At 42.2% G+C, this 20701-nt stretch overlaps 1 pseudogene; it reads right to left on the reverse strand.

The window, feature by feature from the left end:
* Positions 1-470: 470 nt before the first annotated feature.
* LOC115138813 (nucleolar protein 10-like) lies at positions 471-17005 on the reverse strand (annotated as a pseudogene).
* Between the last annotated feature and the right edge of the window lie 3696 nt (positions 17006-20701).

The raw sequence follows: 20701 nt of genomic DNA on the forward strand, positions 1-20701 counted from the left end.
CTTTCCCTCTTTTCTTGCCAAACAATGACAAAAAGTAGGCCGGGGCGATCAGCTATGTGACCCTCTGACAGCACACAACAGTGGTTAAGATCCAAAAGGCTAGGGAAGCTACTGCATCTCCATTGTTCAGATCTACATCATCTACCCACTGCCCATGCACCCATAACCACCACCCCACACAACTGTGCCATGAAGAAAGAGTCCCCTGTTCTTCACCAACTGAAATGTATGTCATTATTGTATGAAAACCACAAGCCTCAACTCCTTAAAGACACTCAATATCCCTCATTATTTCTGTATCTGACTGCACTCAATTTTTTCAGCTTTACTATACACATGACTATATGGTCAAGGCCTTCCTTTTGAATGATACCATTGAATCTTGAGATATGCTTGCATAACTTGGACGTTTGAGTAAATGCATTGACGTCAATAGGAGATTTGCAGACATTTAAGAGTTAGGAAGTTGATTTGTCATAGTAGATAATTGATTGTATTTTGCATTACATGTTACACATCTCACTCTGCAGCAACCAACAATGGAGACTAGAAGGCATAGCATAAACTTTCTTTAGACATCTAATATTTGGATTACATTTGTATGTCATACTCCACTCACGATGAGCTGGGCAAAGTAAAATGAGTTTAACAATTCTTGGTGGGACTAGTGAGGGTAGAGGGTCAAGCACCAAACAGGCGGGAAGGAAGAGCAAGGGAGGCAGACGGTGCCTAAAGCCTCATGGTTTGAGGCCCCAGGCAGCAGTGTTTTAGGGAGGGGGTCGGGGTGAATTGCACAGCACCTCCTCCCATTTCAAAAAGGCCAGGGCAGGAGACAGGAGGGCCAGCCAAGTGTGAACCAGGGGGATGAGAGGTCAAACGGAGAAAGCTACTTCCAAGAATTGGGGCTCCATGTTCTCAGGACTTGTCTTCACCTTTTTTTCCTCTTCCCTTCTTTCTTTTTTAATCTGTCTGGACTGGAATGAAATAGTGGCTGTTTAATATCCACAGAAAGTCATACCAAGGAATACTTATGTCATACCAAGGAAGTAAAATATATTTGTGAAGCCCTTTAGAGAGTTGTTGGACATGACAGTGGATGGACATGTATTTTCGGGTGCTAATCATTATAAATGGTATGTCAGTTAATAAAATACAACTTTCCCCATACAACTGAGACCTTGTGTCCAACTGTTGGACTTATTTGTGGATAGCTTTTTCCAACATAGAACTGCACCCCCAGAGATCATAAGGCCACTATAAGAACATAGCACAGACCAGGGAGCTATAAGTTTAGTACACATTTTTTATGTGTCAAGCACAGAGCATAACACAGACATGTTCAGTCTACAGGAAAATTAGGATTGTGAAGTAAAAAAAGAACACAGTGAATGTCAGGAGCTTCTCATGGACACACATCAAAAACACGTTTTTACTTTGTCATTATGGGGTAGTGTGTGTGTAGATGGGTGAGAACAAAACAATTTAATAAAATGTTGAATTCAGGCTGAAACAAAATGTGGAATAAGTCAAGGAGTATGAATACTTTCTGAAGGCACACAAAAGTGCACATACGTGGATGCACAAATTGCATACACCACACAATCACAACATTTTGCAATCAATAGATAATACACACTGTATCCTTTCATAGCAGCTCCACCAATATATCTTCATAACTGTGTTACAGGACAGGTCACAATCGATCAGCTCACTTTTGCATCACAACCTCTCGACTCCCAGACGGTAACAAAGTGTCATTCTGCCACAAATTAAGTTGAGAAATGGCTGTGAGCAGCTACACAAAAGACATGATTCAAACAGATTTTGAATCATTTGACTTTGGGATTCTTAATCTCAGTAGTGTCACAGAGTAGTTCCACTACCTCTACCTCAGTAGTGCCCCCTGCCTCTACTCCCACCCCTCCCTCTAAATCCCCCTCTACCTCTCTCACTCGACAGGTGTCCTGCGGACCTCCTCAGCGTCTTCCTGTCCTCGTGGTGATCGCGCTCTGCCTGCTGCCGCCGCTGTTGCTGCTCCGACTGAAGGAGATCATTGAGAAAGGACAGGAAGAGAGAGGAGAGGGAGGCAGAGAGAGAGAGAGAGATACTTCTCATTGGAGTATGATTAAGCGACCTTGTGCAAAAAAATAGCTTTTCTATTGTCAAACCTGTAATCAATGTTGACCTTGGCACTGCTTCCTTCAGCTCACGCTGTAGTCCAGGGGATTTACCCAGCAGACCCTCATCAGTCTCTCTGCATGTGACGGAGCCTTACCCAAACCTAGCTTGGCCTTGCACCATCAGTGTCCCGTGCAAAACCAATGGTATTGTTTTTTAAAACTGCAATATCCATGCAACTTATTGATAATTGAAGCATGTTTCGAAGGGTGCTGATACAAGATACAAATACAAGACACAAGAGTCAGTCGCTGACTGATTTGGGAGTTCGACCTTTATCTGGGGTTATAACACAAAGCCTAAACAACAGTCAAAAATGATTATGATCAAAACACGGCATTTCCTGTGACATTGGTCCTCTTCTGCATGCACCATTACAGATTATACACAGTGGCTACACTGCAGTGTCAACTTTAACCGGTACGTTCGTATTTTGTGTAAACATCTACGTTTGGGAGAACAGACTGATGGAGGTAAAATGTCAATGACAAGCTCTCTGTTACTGTTACTGAACCCAGGATTAGCAGAAATTCAGATTAGTCAGTAGTCAAATGGAAAGTTGACCTCACCAACCCACAGTCACCCACACACTCACGTTCCTCATGAATCATTCTGACTGGACTACAAGTGAGAAGAAAATGAAAAGGACTCTGGATAAAAGAGACTGCTCCATTTGAAAAGACAGGACTGTGAAGGCAGCATTTGTTTTACACAAATCACACATTGTCCCTTTCAGTGGCTTATTATGCAATGGTGTCACTTTCATGGCTTACCTTCTTGAGGGTGAAGGTGAGATGTTTGCTGCCGACAGCAGTGTCAGCCACATTTAATGTTCCATAATGTTCCTCCAGCGATGCTCTGTTAGACAGTAGACACATATGTCAACATAGGACACATAGGCAGGTCTATCACGAGCATGAACAGATGCATGCATGCACACACAATATAATGGTGTTGAAATGCAGTACCGAGAACGCCTGTTTCCTATACTGCTTTCACATAGGACTCCCGGTATTCTGCCTGTAAATAAATTGGGCAATGTTTCTTTCAAACAGCCCTATTTTACTTCTTTCTTGTCGGTATTCACCTTTTATATAGCCATTGCTTTTGCCGGGATGGAGCAAGAGGCATTAGACTTTGACCCGGTTGTTGTAGTCAGTTTATAGTCAGACCCGCCACTGCTTTTCTCCGGGCGGGCAGAGAAAGCTGAGCAAGGTGGGTGGAAAGGACGGAACAGGCAGAGCAGTGACTGTATGCTTGCATGATAGTCCATATCTCCAATCATCTTTGCTGATAGTTGGTCTAATTTAGTATGTATGGTAAAGCTTCAACCCTTAGCTACCTCTTCCAATTCAAAAGAGCCAAAATGCGTCAGAGGATAACCCGTCAGCCCGGTTTCGGTTGGGTCATTCTAATTAAAAACGATGCATTCTAAAATAAACCACGCACATGTCTCGCATGCTTGCCTTTGGTGAGTTTAGGCCATAAGTTAGCAGTTTGCCTACTTGTATTTGGATACTCAAAACGTTGTCAGATATGTTCTGGTAGGCTAATTATATGAGCTAGACAAATAAATCCATGATTAGTTAATTAATGAAGGTCCTAAGAAACATAAGACTAATACAATACATTTTTTAAAGAATTTAATAGCATATTTTGAGTTGAATTATGTTACTATGTTACAACCCATGCTTACACAGACCATTGTCTGAATTGTGGGTGGGCCTGGCTCCCCAGTGGGTGTCCCTATGCTCTCCCAGGCCAACCCATGGCTGTGCCAATGCCCAGTCATGTGAAATCCATAGATTGGGGCCTAATGAATTTCGTTCAATTGACGGATTTCCTTATATGAACTAACTCAGTAAAATCATTGAAATTGTTGGATGTTGCATTCATATTTTTGTTCATTAGAGGATCAAAGGTCAAAGAGGGGTAGAGTGAATAAAGTAAAAATAAATAAAAAGGCATTTATGTCAACAATAACTTGTTTTTTGTAATTGCCCTGAAATCTTTGCAAATTGTAAGTGTTGAGAGTGGGGTGCACTACAACTACTGTGCTACTATTTACCATTTAGTCTTATTTCACTCTAAAATAATTGCTTTTTAATGAGTTTGAAGCACGAGAACCAAGTAGAGGGTGTTTTACATAATGGGAGGTAACCCTTGGGACACCCTTCCCTTCCTATATTTGACCCGTGTCCTCATCTTTCCTGCTGCATGTGTCCACCTGTCAATACAGTGATGGATGTGACAGCCTCTCTCAGGCTGTGACCAAGGCAGGCCATACGTCTCTGTCTGCTGCAGAGAATACAGCACAGTCAGACACCTTAAGACACAGTCACGTGTTTCCCTGCTAATCATTGTAAGGGAAAAAAATAACTGACTACTCTATATACCATGTCCATGTGAGGGTTGGTTATTTGTGCTGATTGACAGTAACAATGTGAAAATGCTTGGCATTTGATGCAATCACTGTAGTACTACTCCATGCTTGCTTTAGATTGTGTGCTGTGAAGTTCCGTGGCATCTATTCAAAATGTTATGGTTCAGAGGTTGTTCCGAGACTAGAGCGTCGCAAGAAGCTCACTGGATAAAAGAAAAATGAAACTCTACTCACTTCTGCAACTTCTGCTTACGGGCCACGTCCCCGAAGCTGCGGAACTCCTCATCAACCTTAATCTGGAAGAATTGGGGCTTCTGACCCCGTTTCCTGCCCTGAGCCTGGTTCTGGGTGGAGTCCTGGTCAAGCAGGGTTGTGTTGCGGTCCCGTCACTCCTCATATATGAGGCGCCGCTGCTCCCTGACCTCGTCCACCCAGCTCTTATCATCATCAGAACTTTGTATAAAATATTTTGGGCACTCAGTTTCCCACACCAGTGAGCTCCAGACAGACACAGCTGTAGGCTATTCCGCAAGGGATAATAAGTAATCAGGTAGGCTTCTCATATTACGTTTACACCGGATCAGAGCATGACATTTTTTCCCCCTTTCACACCGAGTGATTATTGAAAGAGAGCTGTAAAGATTTTTTAAATAGGCTTGTTGAGGAACTATTGTCATTCTCAATGGACTTAGTTAACTTGCTGTTTGAAGTATAGAAAATATTACTTTTGAGAAGCACCACAGTGCTAGTGAGTTAAGACAATCAGAAATACTATCAGATCCCCAAATGGGCATATTTAAATGCCTACATTTGCATGCAGGCCAGGTAGCCTAGGCCTACTTCTATGTATAATCAGGTGCATGTCCTTACTCAACATTGACAGATGTGTATATATATATATAAAAAAGACGACAATTCCTAAATTGAATGAAATAAACCAAAACTTGTTCCTCACAAGTGTAGCCAAGGTTGTGCAGTCCGCAAACAACGTGTTCACTCCGACAATAAGAACAGTAAAAGACTGTAATAATAATAAATCTATTGAATGAAATAACCATAACCTAGCAAACATTGTAGATTAGAAATTATGTGAATTAATAGTAAATGGTGATACTACTGGTGTGCCATCCCCGTAGCCTCCACAATTAATTAGTCCACTGAGACAGGAGTGAATCAGACGGGTGTCTTGTGTGCCATAAACAAAATATACACATATTTGTAACTGCTCGACAAAGAAAAATATTGGTCGACCAACAGCCTATCGACCAAACAATCGACCAGTCAACTAAATGGGGTCCGCCCTAGACCAGTAGCATGTGAAACCCGAGTGTGTGTGCAGGTGTATTTGCTCCTACCTTGCCCTTCTTCCTGGCAGACAGTTCCTCCTCATTGTCTCTCTCCTCCATCAGTTTGAGAGCCAGCTCTTTGTTCACCTTAGGTCTCAGCAAAACTGAACATTCATACAACACAACACACAATATATTACCTACATACACTTCTTAAATAACATTGTCTGTATCACCATGTCCTTCAATTAATCAATAAAAAGTACACTACATGAAAATTAGTATGTGAACATCTCATTCCAAAATCATGGCCATTATTATGGAGTTGGTCCCCCCTTTGCTGCTATACAGATCATTCAGAAAATATTCAGACACTGACTTTTTCCACATTTTGTTACGTTACAGCCTTATTCTAAAATGGATTCAATTGTTTTTTTCCCCCTCATCAATCTACACACAACACTCCATAATGAACACGATGGTCACTCTGACAGAGATCTAGATTTCCTCTGTGGAGATGAGAGAACCTTCCAGAAGGATATTCATCTCTGCAGCACTCCACCAATCAGGCCTTTACGGTAGAGTGACCAGACGGAAGCCACTCCTCAGAAAAAGGCACATGACAGCCTGCTTGGAGTCTCAGACCATGAGAAACTTTGACGCTTGGCCTGAATGCCAAGCGTCACATCGAGAGGAAACCTGGCACCGTCCCTACGTGAAGCATGGTGGTGGCAACATCATGCTGTGGGGATTTTTTCAGTGGCAGCGACTGAGAAACTAGTCAGGATAGAGGGAAAGATACAGAGGTACAGAAGGTACAGAGAGACCCTTAATGAAAACCTGCAACAGAGTGCTCAGGACCTCAGACTGGGGTGAAGGTTCACCTTCCAACAGGACAACGACCCTAAGCACACAACCAAGAAAACTCAGGAGTGGCTTCAGGACAAGTCTCTGAATGTTCGAGTGTCCCAGCCAGAGCCTGGACTTGAGCCAGATCGAACATCTTTGAAGAGACCTGAAAATAGCTGTTCAGCGATGCTCGCCATCAAACCTAACAGTGCTTGAGAGGATCTGCAGAGGAGAATGGAAGAAAGGCCCCAAATATAGGTGTGCCAAGCTTGTAGCGTATGAATACTTTCCGAATGCACTGTAACAGCCTCCACTCTTCTGGAACATTGCTGCGGGTACATGGTTCCATTCAGCCACAAGAGCATTAGTGAGGTTGAGCAATTAGGCCTGGCTTGCAGTCGGCGTTCCAATTCATCCCAAAGGTGTTTGACGGGGTTGAGGTCAGGGATCTGTGCAGACCAGTCAAGAAACAGGAAAGGGCCCTCCCCAAATTGTTGCCCCAAAGCGTGATTCATCACTCCAAAGAACGCGTTTCCACTACTCCATAGTCCAATGGCGGCGAGCTTTACTCCAACCTACGCTTGGCACTGCGCATTGGTGATCTTAGGCTTGTGTGCAGCTGCTCGGTCATAGAAATGCATTTCATGAAGCTGCCAGCGAACAGTTCTTGTGCTGACGTTGCTTCCAGAGGCAGTTTGGAACTCTGTAGTGAGTGTTGCAACCAAGGACAGACGATTTAGACGCGCTTCAGCAGTTGTGTGGCCTAACACTTCGCGGCTGAGCCGTTGTTCCTAGACGTTTACACTTCAAAATAACAGCACTTATAGTTGACTGGGGTAGCTCTAGTAGGGCAGAAATTTGACGAACTGATTTGTTGGAAAGGGGCATCCTATGACAGTGCTACGTTGAAAGTCACTGAGCTCTTCAGTACGGGCCATTCTATTGCAAATGTTTGTCTATGGAGTTGCATTGCTGTGAGCTCAATTTTACACAACTATCAGCAACGGGTGTGGTTGAAATAGACAAATCCAAGGGGTGTCCATATACTTTTGGTGATGTCATGTATTTTAGAAAGCCCTTTTTACATCCTTGTCTGTCTGAATGTATTATGTTTTTAACAGTCACAGAGTAGGATATCCCACCTTGAATTGTACTCTCTGCGTCCTGGATTCCTATCTTTTGGCGAATCTTGTCCTTGCGATACTCATCGTAGGCAAATGGATTGGCCATGGTCTTCACCTGGAGTAGACACACAACTCTAACATCGACAATCAACTAAGAATATGCAGTTATACACACACAAATAGGAAGACAAACACACACACCCCCCTACCTTATGGTACAGTCTGATGTCCATGAAGAAGCAGTGCATGTAGGCCCGCAGTAGATCCCACGAGGTGACAGACCTATAGTCGAACACAGGGCAGGTAACATTACAAATTGTATGTACATTAAACATACATATTTCCTGAACAGCTACATTATACATTTGTAAAATTATTGATGATTTATTCATTTTATATATAGCTCTTTATTTCACCTCCCTGGGGCAGGCTACATTTCAAGTGAAATTCATTAAAATATTTGTACTACTTTCAAATTGGCTGACATGCCAAGGACAGTAAGGCTTAGTAATTAACTGTGAAGCAGCCTGTTTGAATGTGCTGGAAGAAAATGACTGTAGACAACTGTTTTCTACAGTTTTTTGCCTTGAGGCTGTGTGACATCGAGGCTGGTTTCTGCTCCTTTCTGCTAACATAGCTATTTGGTAAGAAACCTTTTGAGAGAGTTTAGATAAAGTTGTGTAACATCAGTCTCCAGACATCATTCCTTCAACACTGAATGAACTTGTTAGTGACTGGCATGAGGCTTTTTGGTCCCTGTAAGATCACTTTAGTTCAGGAATGTGTGGTAGTTGTGGTACACAAGGACTGTGTGTGTTTGTGTGTGTGGTAACCAGATAGAAACCCTCTTTCCCCAGAAATCTTACTCTATCTGCCCCGCAGCAGGTCTGTTACATAACAAGAACACATTTCACAGCTGCAGTGAACTGAATTCCCCTCCCCCTAGTCCCTCTCCTCCACCCCTATCTCTCCTTCCCTCCCCAATAACCGCCTTTCTCCTCCAAGTCATTTGATCTCTTTAGTGCTGACCCAAGCATTCCTCTGTTTTTTCAACCCCCTCTGTTCTTCGCCCCTTCATCTTTCCCTATCCCATCTCTTCATTTCTCTCTCCATTCTGCCAGTGTTTCTCTTTTAGGCGGGACGGGTAAGCCTGGAGTGTATTCATTACGCCGATTCTGTTGCAAAACATTTCTTAAACGGAAGCAAACGGAACAGTGGGGGTGACCTACCTTAATTTTAACAAAATAAACTTTTTTAGTTGCAAAAATGTGTACACCCCTGGCCTAGCAGTGTTGCCCCAACCTGCCTAAATACAAATGCAAAATGGCCTCCACTGAATGAAAAGTGTAGTGTACACAGCCCTGGAAGGTTCCTAGGCCCCAAACCTCTACGTAATAGGTACGTGTATTTCTGTAGATTTGAGAGGAACAAATAGATAATAGGTAGTATGCCAATAGCTCTACCTCCACCTCCCTCTCACCCAGGTTCTCCAGGTCCTTGCGGGTGACAAACTTGTAATCATCGTAGATGGTACTCTCAGGGCTCTCCTTCAGCTCCTCTGTCAGGTTGTCCAGAAAAGAGCACCAGCGAGGAGCAGGCCCTAGTGCCTACACAGGGATAACATGTAGGGGAGGAAGGAGAGACAAGAACAAGGGATGAAGTGAAGGAGGGACAAGGAATGAAGATTCATGGAACATTTGAAGAACTCTAATTCAATACATATCTACTGTTCTTGAGGGCTGGTAAGGGAGGTAGGTGTTGGCAACGTTCCTATGGCTAGGTGTAGTTTCTTGCACCTATCCAATCCTCTAAGGGCTCTGAGGATGAATCAACAAGAATTGCCTGCGTTACCAGATTGGAATCACCCCTTTACTTAAGATAATTGAATGCTACGGAGTTCAATCCGAACTGACTTCTGTTTGTCTATAAAATCAGAGCTCAAAGTCTATGGAATGTCCACTTTGCTGGATTGATTCCCTGAGCTGACAAGGTAAAAATCTGTCGTTCTGCCCCTGAGCAAGGCAGTTAACACACTGTTCCCCGGCGCTGAAGACGTGGATGCCGGCTATGGCAGCCCCCCGCACCTCTGATTCAGAGGGGTTGGGTTAAATGCGGAAGACACATTTCAGTTGAATCCATTCAGTTGTACAACTGACTAGGTATCCCCCCTTTCCCTCAATGTAATCACTGACGAGCCAATGGCTAATGTTAACTTCCAAATGTTTCCCTACTGTTCTATAGGCAGCTTGAGAGGCATGCGTTGAAGGCTTTGCACACAACTCGAGTTAAAAACCTAGGGAGAAATAAACTCTCAGGAACTGGAATCATAAACCAAACAAGTTGACAACTGTGTTGGTTACCATTGATGTTCATAGCACACAACTTTGTGTGATATTTGAGGTTACCCGAGTGAAAAATGTAGCTATTTATTCAGGACAGTTTGAGCACTGCTGTGTGAATGTTTAATATCGGCCGCTGAAGTATTCTAAAACACCAATAGCAAAAAATATAACGCGTTTGCTGTTAACAGATAAACACAATATTTCCTAAGTTCAGTATAAGCTTTCTTTAGGCCCAAACACACGCTAGTTAAGACCTTGTTTTTCTGTAGCTCAACACCAGTGATCTAATCAGTGGTTGATGAATGGGACAGTACTTAGAAACGAATCATGTGACAGGGTCGACATCTTTCAAAGCAGACTACTTTAGAGTACACACTATCTTCCTAAACAGAGACTACTTTACAGTACACACACATCTTCCTAAACAGAGACTACTTTACAGTGTACACACACTTTTCCTAGAAGAACTGAAAAGCTGGTATAGGGGTAGGCACAAGACGACCTGTTGCTGAAGAACATTCACAACCCAACAAGGGCAGTTTCTAGGTGAAACCAGGTGGGCAGCTTTCTACGAATAGCGCCCTTGGTGTAGATTTTTTGCGGACCATGAAAACCAGCCAAACCAAACTAAACAAATGAATGTCTCAAACACTAAAGCCCTCAAATAGAGATCGTCCTTTCGTGCCTTCTCTATACTGCCTTGGTCTGTTTGGTTTCAATTCCCACCCTGGAGTAAATCTATCTCATGGGAAGATTTGACTTTCAAACCAAACCTGCGGCACACTGAGATAGGCAAAACTAGCCTGAGGGAGTGTGAGGATTGTTGAACTCACAGGGATGGAGAACGTATTCATCTTGGGGTCTTCATTGGCAGTAAAGAGCATACCTGTGACGTTAAAATAAGAAAAAAAGCGTGAGATAAGCTAACGATATAGACAGATCATTTTAAGATACTGAAGTTAGCAAAGTAATAAACTAAGAAAGTGGAACTGTACAAATGCGTCTGCTGGTTTTGTTCGACTCCAGTTAAAAACCCTAACTGCATGTACACGCAGAAAGCAAAGCCCACATAAGCATAGGATGACAGTAGTATGTTTGCAGGCAGTAGTCTAGACAGGGACAAGTTGACAACAGCAAAAGAACCAAAAAGTCTTGCTGGGTTTTAAAATGTATGTTACCATTACTGACAAAAGCCTAGCTTGCTCATATCTTCACCAGACCACAAATCATTCATATAAATGGTTCTGGGGATTTGCTAAAGATGTGAAATTACAGGTGATTATATCCTGAATGTATAAAGCAGACAATGGGTCTTTTTGTACAACTCCATTCTTAGCAAAGTAATAAACTAACTCTAGTATGTGAAAAATAAATGTAAGATATGCTTTAACAAATTCAAGAGCCCTGTGTGAGGGCCCCTGCCAACCCAGAGGACTGACTGAACTCTCTGAGGCTGACATGAGTCATGTTTTTTAAAAGGGCCAACACTTGCAAGGCCAGACGGTATTCCAGGGTGTGTACTCAGGGCATGCGCAGACCATCTGGCAGGTGTCTTCAAGGACATTTTCAACCTCTCATTGTTCCCGTCTGTAATCCCAACATGTTTCAAGCAGACTTCCATCATTCCTGTCCTCAAGAACTCTAAGACATCCTGCCACAATGACTACCGCTATGTAGCTCTCACATCTGTAATCATTAAGTGCTTTGAAAGGCTGGCCATGGCACACATCAACTTCATCCTTCTCTCAACATCAGCAAGACCAAGGAGCTTATTGTGGACTTCATGAAACAAGGGCGGGTACACACCCCCATCTACAAGGCCGCAGTGGAGCCAGTCAAGAGCTTCAAGATCTTCTGTATCCACATCGCTGACTTATCATGGTCCTCTCACACCAGCAGTCCCTCAGAAGGCTGAAACGATTTGGCATAGCCCCTCAGATCCTGAGGAACATTTACAGCTGCTGCATCGAGAGCATCCTGATTGGTCATATCACCGTCTGGTATGACTGCTGCACTGCCCTCAACCCGAAGGCCCTACAGAGGGTGGTGAGGACGACGCAGCGCCTCACTGTGGGTGAGCTCCCAGCCATCCAGGACATATATGCCAGGCGGTGTCTGAGAAAGGGCTGAAAATTGGCAAAGACTCCAGCCACCCGATACATGGACGATTCTCCATGCTCCAGTGCGGTAGACGGTACCGGTGAATCAAGGCTTAGACCAACAGACTCCTAAACAACTTCTATCCCCTGGTCATAAAAACCAATAACAACTACTGCGCCGCCTCACACCAACACTGCTGCTAAAACTATTATGGATTACTACCATTACACTGCTGTTTACTGATTGCCATTAGTATCTATTTATCCTACTACTGGTTACTATTACTGAGTGTACAAGATATTAGGAACAGCTTTCTAATATTGAGTTGCACCCCCCTTTTGCCATCAGAACAGCCTCAATTCTTTGGGGCATTGACTCTACAAGGTGACGAAAGCGTTCCACAGGGATGCTGGCCCATGTTGACTCCAAGCTTCCCACAATTGTGCCAAGTCGGCTGGATGTCCTTTGGGTTGTGGACCATTCTTGATACACACGGGAAAATGTTGAGCTTGAAAAACTCAGCAGCGTTGGATTTCTTGACACACTCAAACCGGTGCGCCTGGCACCTACTACCATACCCCATTCAAAGGCACTTAAATCTTTTGTCTTGCTCATTCACCCTCAATGGCACACATACACAATCCATGTCTTAATTGTCACAAGGCTTAAAAATACTTCTTTAACCTGTCTCCTCCCCTTCATCTACACTGATTGAAGTGGATTTAACAAGTGACATCAAAAAGGATCATAGCTTTCACCTGGTCAGTCATGAAAAGAGCAGGCGTTCCTAATATTTTGTACACTCAGTATCGGTCACACACTGAATAGTGAATCAAACAGATGTCTGTACATGTGCATAGCCCTAGGGGAGAGAGGGTTACTGGAAAGAAGAGGGAGGTAGGTAGGACAGTATAGTGAGAGGAGATGGCCTAGATGCCAATAGTCTAAAATGGCCTCCTTTCCTCTCCTTCATGGCCAGTTATGAGTGAGAGAACACATGGGAAGCTATAAGTGCCTCAAGTAGAGTAGTAGCTGGCAGAGCACTCCGGACGCTTCAAGTTTACTTTTGGTAGCCGCGCCAACCCCCAACAACACGTCTCACGTTTTGTGTGACTGGGGGACTAATTAGTGGAACATCCTCCATTCCTATTTGTTCCCTTTCCCAATGAATGAATAGTTCTAACATCCCATTGACACACTTCCACACCCCCCTACACACTCCTCCCCAAATGAATAACACTGGAACTTCAGAGATTGTTTAGAGCAAGAAGGTGGGGTTAACAAAATAAATATTTGGTAATTTCACACTAACATCGCATGCCAGGAGCACCTGAATCGGAGACAATGCGTGCTCATCATGGGATGATTGGAAAAGAGGCACGGGCGTAGACAAAACATAAATGGCACGCGTGTCTGCAACAGAAATACCAAGGAGATGAGGTATGCGTGTGATCTCTGTGATGAAGTCACGCATGGAGAGAACGTACATGCCAAAAATAACTGAAGCAGGATTGATCAATTGAATTGGGGCTGAATAAAGGATCAAACTTTACCTGGATTCACCTAGTCAGTCTATGTCATGGAAAGAGCAGATGTTCCTAATGTTTTGTACACACTAGTGGTAATATATACCATAAATATTTATATGTTCATGCTACCAGTCACTTTCCAGCCCTATTTACATGTATATCACACCTACACTCTCACATACACCCACCACTTATGCTGCTGCCATACTGTTGACTATTTATCCTGCTACCAGTCACTTTCTCCTAATACCCGCCTATATGTACATCTCTACCTCAAATACTCCAGTATCCTTGCACATTTGTTATTGTCACTGACCCTGTATATAGTTTCCCATCAAATGTTTTGTGTTTTCTTTATTATATATACACACACATTTTATTAGTTATACTATTTTGATATTGATTATTCACTGCTGGGTAGAGCATGCAAGTTAAACATTTCACTATACTTGTGACAATAAAACATGAACTTGAATGAGCATCTTAAACAGTTTAACTCAAGTGCTCAGTAAAGATTGATGTAATTAGACATAATTGCTGGTAGAGAAGCTGTCAGTGGACAGTGTGGCAGTCTTACTTAAAAAGCACAGTCCAAGCCCTCATTACAGTAGCACAGGGGTAAGCAACTAAATACAGCCGTAGGACGATTTTTGTTGGAGAGAATGGTTGGGGTACGGAAAATAATTAGTACACTGCAAATTGACCATAACTAAGCCCAAAATAGGGATTGTTCTTTTCAAATACAATCATTTCAAAACTTGATCACATTGAGATACAATCACATGTATTTTTTGGGGACACACACACACACACCTGGAAACAGATTTCCAATTATTTCCGAATTCATGGTGATTTTACAGTTTTTTGTGACATAAAACGAAATCACTTGTGGGCCGTTTCTGTTGCCGACCCTGCAGGAGTGTTAAGGACTTGTTGAGGTCAATGGGCACCATCTAGTGGTAGTTGAGCATACTGGTAAATGACTACCCAAGAAAATAACAAGAGTGTCTGTTGACGTTGGTCAACAGACACTCTTGTTATTTTCTTGGGTAGTCATTTACCAGTATGCTCAACTACCACTAGATGGTGCCCAGAGATAAACTTAGTACAGAAGCAATGTTTAGTGTATCTGGTGATCTCACCAGAATCAGGGTAGATGCACACATCATTGATGTTAGTCTGGGGCTCAATGGGGGAGAACACTTTTCCCTAGGGTGAAACAGACCAGAGGTATGGTTAGAATATCAATTATTCCACTGTGATAGTTGATGAAGTACAGACCACTAATTAACTGAGTGTCCAATGACAAACACATTTTTACTATGAAAAATGCAAAGCTATTTCCCCAATATTACCACAACATTTATTGTAAATACTTAAAGCTGGAACATAACACTTTTTGGGCAACCTGACCAAGTTCACATAGAAGGATCTATAACTCACATTTCTAAGAAAGTCTAAGAAGCGGTAGATCTGTTTTATGTGTGCCATTTTAAGTGTACTTTTGTGTCTTTTAGTTTCGGTTTTGTACACCAGTTTCAAACATCGGAAAATAAAATATTTTTGGTTATGGAAAATATATTTCACAGCAGTTTAGACTGTACAATGATTCTCTACACTATACATTTCTTGTTTTGTCACAAACTGAAATAAGGCAACCATTAGAATTTTAGCAACCAGGAAATGCCTGAGCGATTTCTGCATATTGCACCTTTAATTCAAAGTGAGTTTGGAATAGCACAGTTGGCAATATTTTCTAAACCAGCATAAATCATCTTTGCTGTTTTTGGAACATCCAAACAATAAAAACACTTAGGTTATCAAATGTCCAATCTGTCAAAATGGTACCAAATGTCTAGTTTAAAAAAACAATCACATATTTTTTTCAACATTCACAAACATTTACCTGGTCTTTGTTCCAGATCTTGATGATCTTGGAGTCTGCGATCAGAACCAGGTCTATGTGGTCCTGAAAGTTGACAGACTTGATAGGAAGGCCGTAGTAATGGTCTTTTACCAGCAGGGGGTGACTGGCACGCAGGTCGTAGAGGAGGACCTACAGTACCAGGCAGACCGATCTTCAATAGGGAAACTTGTGGGGAGGACTACAGTTAGGCAATAAGTCAAATTCAACATCTATTCCAGAGTTTTCCGCAATATCCCAGCTATTACGACACCTTCATTGTAAAAGTTCATACCTGACATGGCTGGTTCCCACAGCCATGGTGAGAGCCGTTAAACTTGAGTGCACTGACCGACGGCAAGCCCTCCACTCTAAAGAAACATATTCACATCATGGATTAGAACAATGGTGCTTTTCTAGATGCATCTAACTGTTCATGTTCTAGTGGTGTACTTACTTTGTTCCCTCTGTGACACTGCTCTGGGCACAGTCTAGCATCCCCACCCGACTTCGTACCCGACTTCGTACACGAGGGTCCCAGCATTCCACTTTCCCCTAACCACCGACAACACAAGGAACACACACAGGCACACACACTCAAAATGTTCAATCCATTCACTCTTTGCGGCACATAGGCTCCACCCACCTCCGCTGTTCCTGAGGCCAACACTTGATGGACAGGGTTGATGTCACACACATTGTGCTCCCTGTCAGTCATAGAACGGGCAAAACGAGACATGATCACACTACATGCATACTGACGAGTCTTGTAATGACTGTGTTTACAGTATTGTATTTTAATGTACAGCTGCATTCACAAATAAAGTATTGTACATGTATAATTACACAGCATCTGTGTGAAGGGAGTTGAGGAGCCTGCCTTGCTCCAGATTGAGTCTGAATATCTCTGAGCTGAGAAAGACGAAAAAGGTCTGTCTTACTGTAGTGTCAACAGTAACACAACTCCAACTTGTCAAGTTGAAGCCAAGTCTAATGACACATAGGATATCAAGACAGTGAATGATCCAGCTTCTTTAGGCTTTTAACACTTACCTTGCCCCAAACAAAGTACAGGTCGCAGGAGGGGTAGTGGTAAGCAAAGTCCCTACCGAACTTGGGAATACGCGTCTGTAGTAGTGTCCATGCTGCGAGTGGAACTCCACGTGTAAGTTACAGTGGAGAAACACCAGCTACACACACACAATATCAGGTCACATTTATTTATTAAAAAAATACAAGTTTAGGTAACCCCCGCTGCAGGAAATAACCAAGAAAATCTGTCTTACCTTCGAGTAGTCGTTGGACAGAATATCAAAGGCCACAACTGCGAAGGAAAAAAAAACACTTCGAGAACTAGCTACAAGAAAAAAATAACATCTACCGGCAAAGACTTTGGCACAATGCAAAAGCTGTATTTATTGGTGTCCATCACAGCGTGGCAATTGTTGGGTGTGTGTTTACTGAGAATGTGTGCCTGACTGCACCCTAGTTAAATATTAAAATGTGAGACACCATCACTGAGATAGCTGGATCCTCTTCTTATGGACCAGCCACTCTTCTTATGGACCAGCCACTCACTTCACAACAAAAGGAGGGACGGATACTTGCAGGGATTCCCATAGCACATCGGAGTTCCAGAGGGCCATAGAAGCAAAATAGTTTTTAAAAAATGCAACTAGTGGGTCTATCACTTACCGTCTGAATCCAGACAGCGCTCAAACTTCTGGGTTTGTATGTGCCTGAAAGGATGTTAAAAGAAGTTGACAAATCCATACATAACAGTAATTACTCATAATACTGTCTACTCTAGTGATATATGCCAATTTTGATCTGAACGTGACAGCAAGCCAAATGGTAACCTGCTGCTAGAATGAACTGCCCATCCCTTGACACTTTGATAGAGGTGCACACTGTGGGCATTTCAAAGTCCTGGATGAGCTCGATCTTGCTTTGGATGTCTGAGAAAAAGCAGTTAGGGAGGTGAGGCGTAAAATAATAGTCTGGCCACTTTGCTAGCACACAAACACCTGTAAGCCATTAGTTAGTAAAGGAATACTAAATAACATCTTTATTTTGCAATGCCAATTTCTTCCCGATCTGAGAGGCACTGGGAAACAAATATTGAGACGTGTGCTATCACATACTGTGGTTATTAGAAGCTACTGCATACTTTGTGAACTCAAACACAATTTTACAGCAATATATAAACCTCTATGCTTGATGACATGGATGCAGCGTTAACCAGCTGCCTGACTGGCTAGTTGCTTAGCATGCCTTTGCTTGAAGAGCGCAATAACTAATGAAAAAAGGACTTAGCTACGCAATTTAATTGGTTATCAATTGGTGATCAAATAATATTAGCAGTATCTAACTGGCTTGCTTTTTTTTTATTGTAAGTTAGCTAGCTAAACTAACACGAAAACTAGCTAGCTAACATTAGCTATTCATGCAACCGTGTCTTACCTCTGGAAGAGACTTTCCGTGGCTTAAGTTATACATCTTCACACTGGATATCTGCATTGTCGAGGCTGTCAAAGACACTTTCCACTCATTACACCAATGTACAATATTTGTAAATTCTGAATATTAGTAAATATTCATGCCCCACGTTGCTACAAACAACAGGACGCGTTGGTCTACTTTTAGGTCTGTGTGGAAACGTGGACGCCACGACACAAAACAACAGATGTGTTCCCATTGATTTCTGTAAAGAAAGTCTGTAGGTTTTGTTTTTGGATGTTATATAAAATTAAGAATATTGATAGAGCAAACGAACACACTTAAGCATGGTAATACAATCCTCCTGATAATCATTTTACATTCTAGTCATTTAGCAGACAAACTTACAGGAACAATAGGGTTAACTTCCTTGCTCAAGGGCACAACAACATCTAGTCGGCTCGGGGGTTCGAACCAGCGAAATAATTCAACTGTACTGTACTGTAATGTTCACTTAAAAGCAGCCTGGTCTCATAGACTAGACGTAACATAGTAAATGTACATCCTGGACACTTAAATTAGTATGAAATGTTATGTTTGGTATGGTTACATAAGACAGGTGGTTACTTAACCAACAATACAGTGTTGAAAGAAAAATATTTACTAAATAAACGAAAGTTTAAAAAATAAAAGCGCAACAGTATAATAACAATAATGAGGCTATTGTGGGTAGCCGGAACTGAGTCAATGCGTGGAGGTAGTTTGTACATGTAGGTAGGGGTAAAGTGACAATGCATAGATAGTAAACAGCGAGAAGCAGCAGTGTAAAAACAAAGGGGGTTGGGTCAATGCAAATAGTCTGGGTGGCCATTTGATTAATTGTTAAGCAGTCTTATGGCTTGGGGTAGAAGCTGTTAAAAATCTCTTAAGGATCCGCCCCTTTTTAAAAATTTTGCCTAAAATGACATACCCAAATCTAACTGCCTGTAACCCAGGCCCTGAAGCAAGGATATGCATATTCTTGGTACCATTTGAAAGGAAACACTTTGAAGTTTGTGGAAATGTGAAAGGAATGTAGGAGAATATAACACAAAATTTGTAATTTGTTAGTACCATCTTTGAAATGTAACAGAAAGGCCATAATGTATTACTAGGTTTTGGCCACTAGATGGCAGCAGTGTATGTGCAAAGTTTTAGACTGATCCAATGAACCATTGCATTTCTGTTCAAAATTTTATATCAAGACTGCCCAAATGTGCCTGATTTGTTTATTAATAACTTTTCATGTTCAAAATTGTGCACTCTCCTCAAACAACAGCATGGTATTCATTCACTGTAATAGCTACTGTAAATTGACAGTGCAGTTAGATTAACAAGAATTTAAGCTTTCTGCCAATATCAGATATGTCTATGTCCTGGGAAATGTTCTTGTTACTTACAACCTCATGCTACTTGCATTAGCCCACATTAGCTCAACCGTCCCGTTGAAGGGACACCGATCCCGAAGAAGTTGTGCGGTAGCAGCGAGAACAGCAATTTTTGGGTCCTTCCTGTGACACCGCCTAGTATATAGGTCCTGGATGTACACTCTACCCTCTGTAGTTCCTTACGGTCAGATGCCGAGCAGTTGCCATAACAGGCGGTGAGGCAACCAGTCAGGATGCTCTCGATGGTGCATCTGTAGAACTTATTGAGGATCTGGGGACCAATGCCAAATCTTTTCAGTCTCCTGAGGGGGAAAAGGCATTGTCGTGCCTTCTTCGCGACTTTCTTGGTGTGTTTGGACCATGATAGTTTGTTGGTGATGTGGACACAAATGAACTTGAAAATCTCGACCCGCTCCACTACAGCCCTATCGATGTGAATGGGGGCGTGTTCGGCCCTCCTTTTCCTGTAGTCCACAATCATCTCCACGATCATGACCATGTACAACCTTGTGTTACAGTACAGTATGTTGATTAGGTGAATGTGTTAAGGGTCTAGCCTCATTGTCTACAGCTGGACAGCCATTCTCACCGATGTACCATAGCAGGAAAGTCCTCATTGAAAGTCCACTACACAACACAAGGTTAGGTAATACCATGAGGGTCTAGCCTCCAAAGAATATTACAAACTAAAACAGCAAGGTTTTGCTGTTTTCTTTCTTCACAATTTACAAATCACAATAAAGACTACCATAATGACAGTCACTTTATCTAAGTGTGTAACTCACAACATGATATATAAACAGTCATCAACCAGAGGAAGATAACATACAATTGAAGTCGGAAGTTTACATACAACTTAGCCAAATACATTTAAACTCAGTTTTTCACAATACCTGACATTTAACCCTAGTAAAAAATCCCTGTTTTAAGTCAGTTAGGATCACCAATTTATTTTAAGAATGTGAAATGTCAGAATAATTGTAGAAATAATGATTTCTTTCAGCTTTTATTTCCTTCATCACATTCCCAGTGGGTCAGAAGTATACATACACTCTATTAGTATTTGGTAGCATTGCTTTTAAATTGTTTAACTTGGGTCAAACATTTTGGGTAGCCTTCCACAAGCTCCCCACAATAAATT

The sequence above is a fragment of the Oncorhynchus nerka genome, linkage group LG12 (genome assembly GCF_034236695.1).
Source record: "Oncorhynchus nerka isolate Pitt River linkage group LG12, Oner_Uvic_2.0, whole genome shotgun sequence".
Taxonomy (NCBI): Eukaryota; Metazoa; Chordata; class Actinopteri; order Salmoniformes; family Salmonidae; genus Oncorhynchus; species Oncorhynchus nerka.